Source organism: Polypterus senegalus, chromosome 10, assembly GCF_016835505.1.
Source record: "Polypterus senegalus isolate Bchr_013 chromosome 10, ASM1683550v1, whole genome shotgun sequence".
Classification (NCBI taxonomy): domain Eukaryota; kingdom Metazoa; phylum Chordata; class Cladistia; order Polypteriformes; family Polypteridae; genus Polypterus; species Polypterus senegalus.
The window spans coordinates 19241715-19247714 of record NC_053163.1 but is presented as its reverse complement, the minus strand read 5'-3'; positions in this window follow the sequence as shown (position 1 = coordinate 19247714).

Genomic DNA, 6000 nt, shown 5'->3' with positions numbered 1-6000 from the left:
AAACATGAACTGTTAGACAGATAAGCATGAAGAGCACAGAGTTTTCAGATCATTATCAACGTTATGTACGAAGATCAAACAAAGACAGAAACCTTAAGAAATGTAACCTACGGTGCATCCGAAAGTATTCACAGCGCATCACTTTTCCACATTTTGTTATGTTACAGCCTTATTCCAAAATGGATTAAATTCATTTTTCCTCAGAATTCTACACACAACACCCCATAATGACAACGTGAAAAGTTTACTTGAGGTTTTTGCAAATTTATTAAAAATAAAAAAACTGAGAAATCACATGTACATAAGTATTCACAGCCTTTGCTCAATACTTTGTTGATGCACCTTTGGCAGCAATTACAGCCTCAAGTCTTTTTGAATATGATGCCACAAGCTTGGCACACCTATCCTTGGCCAGTTTCACCTATTCCTCTTTGCAGCACCTCTCAAGCTCCATCAGGTTGGACGGGAAGCGCCGGTGCACAGCCATTTTAAGATCTCTCCAGAGATGTTCAATCGGATTCAAGTCTGGGCTCTGGCTGGGCCACTCAAGGACATTCACAGAGTTGTCCTGAAGCCACTCCTTTGATATCTTGGCTGTGTGCTTAGGGTCGTTGTCCTGCTGAAAGATGAACCGCCGCCCCAGTCTGAGGTCAAGAGCGCTCTGGAGCAGGTTTTCATCCAGGATGTCTCTGTACATTGCTGCAGTCATCTTTCCCTTTATCCTGACTAGTCTCCCAGTTCCTGCCGCTGAAAAACATCCCCACAGCATGATGCTGCCACCACCATGCTTCACTGTAGGGATGGTATTGGCCTGGTGATGAGCGGTGCCTGGTTTCCTCCAAACGTGACGCCTGGCATTCACACCAAAGAGTTCAATCTTTGTCTCATCAGACCAGAGAATTTTGTTTCTCATGGTCTGAGAGTCCTTCAGGTGCCTTTTGGCAAACTCCAGGCGGCTGCCATGTGCCTTTTACTAAGGAGTGGCTTCCGTGGCCACTCTACCATACAGGCCTGATTGGTGGATTGCTGCAGAGATGGTTGTCCTTCTGGAAGGTTCTCCTCTCTCCACAGAGGACCTCTGAGCTCTGACAGAGTGACCATGGTTCTTGGTCACCACCTGACTAAGGCCCTACGCCCCCAGTCACTCAGTTTAGATGGCCGGCCAGCTCTAGGAAGAGTCCTGGTGGTTTTTGAACTTCTTCCACTTACGGATGATGGAGGCCACTGTGCTCATTGGGACCTTCAAAGCAGCAGAAATTTTTCTGTAACCTTCCCCAGATTTGTGCCTCGAGACAATCCTGTCTCAGAGGTCTACAGACAATTCCTTTGACTTCATGCTTGGTTTGTGCTCTGACATGAACTGTCAACTGTGGGACCTTATATAGACAGGTGTGTGCCTTTCCAAATCATGTCCAATCAACTGAATTTACCACAGGTGGACTCCAATTAAGCTGCAGAAACATCTCAAGGATGATCAGGGAAACAGGATGCACCTGAGCTCAATTTGAGCTTCATGGCAAAGGCTGTGAATACTTATGTACATGTGCTTTCTCAATTTTTTTTGCAAAACCTCAAGTAAACTTTTTCATGTTGTCATTATGGGGTGTTGTGTGTAGAATTTGAGGAAAAATGAATTTAATCCATTTTGGAATAAGGCTGTAACATAACAAAATGTGGAAAAAGTGATGCGCTGTGAATACTTTCCGGATGCACTGTATGTAGATTCATACTGTAGATTAGACATTTCCCTTTTCCTCTGTTTTTGTGTGTATTATCATTTTTTTCCTTATTCACACTAGTGGTGGAATGCCTGTTTGGCAGCTGCAGATGGACTGGCGTCACATATTGGGGTAATGCTCATGACGCTGTAACCATAAACTGGGTTAAGTAAGTGAATGGGTAGATGAATGGAGCATTACTGGGATGGCACAGTGGTTAGAAGAAGGAAAACATAGTAAAAAAAATAATAAAGTAGAAGGTTTATTTAAGTAAAATGAAAGTATTTGACATAGAAGGTCATTTAAGTAAAATTTTTAAAAAGTAGGCACAATAAAAAAGTAAAATTTTGTCACTTAAAAAATTACTTAAATTAGTAAATATACTGAAATGTCCATTCTGTTCATTAGTGTTATATTTCAGCCAGGTTCCTGATCGTGGTGCAAATTCATGTTTTATGTTGTCTTCATTTATTTTTGATCCTTTTGAATGTACTGATTTAATTTGTGTTTATTAGCCATTGTTTGTGTTTATGTTTCAATGCCTTAGCTATTTTAAATGTGTTTTGTGGGTGGTCCCCAAGAGGCAGAGCTACCTGCCAATGTCACTGGGAACTGCCGTCTTCCTCTCTAAATTCAGAGGGTCTTCCTCAGTTCCTGACAGTTCATTTCAAACATGCTAGGAGGTGGTGAGTTTAGCTTGTGATTTCTATGCTTTGATTAATTGAATTTCTCGATGTTTTGAACATTATTGAGTTGATTTTTACCTTGTTAAGGCCCTTTGTGTATCTACATGGGGATTTTCACAGTGTTTCTCACTCTAGCGGCATACCTGGGAGTTCTTTGTGGAACTTTTCGGACTTCTCTGCTTTAGATCTCCTGGATCACAACAATTAGAAAGCATAAATAGAAAATACATTAAAGTAAAATTTTATTTATTCAAAGCCATATTGAAGATATTGTACATAATTAAATCAGTGAAGGGCTGAAAAGGAACGAAGGCTAAAAATGTAACCATTTGGGTGAACGGCCTTAATCAGGTGTACAAATGTAAAGGGAAGAGCAGGTAATGTATACAACAAGGTAAGGAGGGAACAGAGTTAGGCAGATGAAAGGTGGGAGTAGTTGATGAAAGTCTGCCATTAGAAATGATGAAGGGAAGGATTAAAAGATAGGCGGTCATTAAGACCTAAAGAAATGTGTGACCCGGGCTGAGAATGAGCTTAACTTCTTCTGTTATTCCTTGTAAAGTGTCTTTGACAGTCCTGTAAAGAACACAAACAGAGAAATCAGTGTGACTGTGATCAGGGGATGTGAAGTGATCTGCACTTGGCTTTGTCAGGCCTTTGAGTGTAACAGCTCAGATATGCTCCCTGAAATGGTCTTTGAGGTGTCTTCCTGATAGATGGCTGGACACATTTTACAAGAAATGCAGTAAATAGGATTTTTAGACTTGTTGTGACTTAGATTGCCATTTAAATGTAATTTGCCTTTTGGCATATAATCAGGCTTTACTTAGTTTATTTATTTTAATATTAAGATATCTTTACTTTCCAATCAAAATGACAGCTGCTGGATTTAATACATTTCATTATAGGCACTGAAATCTACAATGTGGGAAATGGAGGTACTTTATATCAATAAAAGGGTTCCTCACATTCACGTAACAGAACATGAATTGAACCAAAGACACATCACAAATATGTTTTGAGACCAATTATAAGATTTGATTAAATTAAATTGCATTAACTTTATTAATTCTGTGGGGAAACTGAGGTTAATGTTTTTAAAATAAGTTAATTTCCTGTATATTAGAATTAACCAGGCAGGTTGGTCTGTTGGCCTCGTCTGTTACGGTAGATGGACTTCTGAGACGGAACTCAGTTTGCAGCGGTGTTATTTATCCTTTTATTATCATCCCTAGTTGTCCTGTATTTACTCAACCCAAAGGCTTCAATTACAGTTTATTCAATCACATATAAGTATTGTTCTTTAGAACAACTGAGCACTGCTTCTGTTTCAGGAGTCAGTCGTTTTAGAATTTTAGAATTTCATTGTATTTTTCAATCCCTCCAACTTATACCATATTATTTGAAACATCCTGCTAGTTTAAGCATTAACTTACTTCCATTGACTTCTGTGGATCTCCAGGGAGGTCTTCAATGCAGGTGACTCTTTGTGCCCACTTTTCTGAGATACAGCTTACACTGCATAATGAAGAAGTCTTTGTCTTTGTCTTTGTCCTGAAGATCCAACAATAGTTCAAAATGTGACCGGGATGCACTGTACAGTTACTTGTTTATGAAGATCATCATTGCTACTCCTGTACCAAAAACCTTCTGTTGTGTCCTCCATTGCACAAGTATCTCAATATCACAGCAGAAACTGAATTTCACTCCAGACCTAGTTTAAGATGGGAACTTCTGCAGCGCATGCTCAGTTCTTGGTCAATACTTTTGACTGTTAATATGTGATACACTGACATGCATTCACATCCCGCGTCAGAGAAAAATGCACAGCCATTGCATTGTTTAATTAAAAACTTCATGCTCCCAGTTCTGCGGTGGGTTGGCACCCTGCTCAGGATTGGTTCCTGCCTTGTGCCCTGTGTTGGCTGGGATTGGCTCCAGCAGACCCCGTGACCCTGTATTCGGATTCAGCGGGTTAGAAAATGGATGGGTGGATGCTCCCAGTTGGTGACCTACTACACCAAACATTTTTGTTCTCAGATTTGTATTAAATGGCCACTGTCACCTCTGTGGATTTGAAACACAGCCTAACAATTGTACTTTGTTACAACCTGCCATTAAAATATAACAACGTGGACCCATTATACACTTTTTAACAAGTAAAAGTATTTGTTTTCAAAAATTACAGCTACAATTTAAAAAGTGCCATTATCTACTCAATCTACTCAAGCACAGTAATGATAGCAAATGCAGTTAATCACGTCTCACCACTGGTGTGAACATTTCACAAAAAGGGACTTTTAACAAAAAAATGTGTCATACAAAGTAACTCAATGCATGTTCAGATTCTCTGTTTCAAAAATTGATAGTGTGAAGTGAACATACAATGTAATCACTTCATAGAAAATGAAAGAAAGAAAAGAGAATGAGAAAATTAAAGAAGTACGATGAAGAGTACAGAGAGCAGAATCGAGTTGGTGTCACTGCACAGAACAGGAGAGAAGCGGTCAGGAGAACCATACAATAGTTCTGCGTGAGACGTGGTACGCCTGGGGAGGTCCGCATCAGTTTTACTGTGCAGTGGAGAGCAGGAGCAATCGTGGGGCTCCTAGGGATCCTGTGGATGATGAGATGTGTGAAGGGGGGATGGAGTTGGGCTCAGCATCGAGGGATAGTGGCCAGCATGTGACTAAGGAGAGGACCATCTTTGCCAGGGTCTTCTCCACACCTTAGCATGCTAGATGTTGGGTAAGCAGGGCAAGATGAAAGAGAGACAAAAATATAAGCAATTCTAATTGTTTTTTATCCTTGGTTTAAACTCATTATTTATAATTATTAGATCTTGAATTTAACTTCCTCACATGCATTTTATTGGAGCTATTTATTGTATTAACTTCACTGGATGTGATTTGATTTGTACTCTGTTTTATTAAATAAAATGGCACAATGCGCTTTGGCACCAACTCTTGTCATTGTGTTCTCATTGACCCAAGTCCATCTCAGTTTATGACTATCATTGTCAAAAAAGTTCAAATAAAGAAATGCTAGCTGTGAACAACACTGGGATCACACTTCATATTATTAATATGTCCTGGTAAAAGTAGATTATCTTTACACCTAGCCAACTAATACCATGTGAGTGGATGATTAGTCCAATGCCAGAGGTCCTGGTGGTTCCCCTCACTGCCTATGGACCTTCATGTTTTCTTTAAAGGGTTTCTCCCTTAGCAGGAGGGTAACAGTTATGGTGCTGGTAACTCTCCCTCATATCTTCTGATTACTGACACAAAGTTCCTCACAGTTAGAACATTGCCTGGTAACTGAGACAAGGTTGATCAAGAGACACTGACTTGTAGAACTGTTCCTTGTGCAGGAGAGGTGACACTCATCAGTACTATGAAGAAATCCTGCCACTCTCAGCCACCTTCATGGTGTCTTGACAACAGACCTTTTCAAGGTTATCAGGAGTTTAAAAGGGAGAATGCAAGGAATCACTAGAATAGCAGGAGAAACGTCAGAGACATTTTAGACCGTCCTCTTGCGTTAGCTTTCTGTTATCATCTCTTATGTTAACGGGTCGGTTTTGACTCATGTAT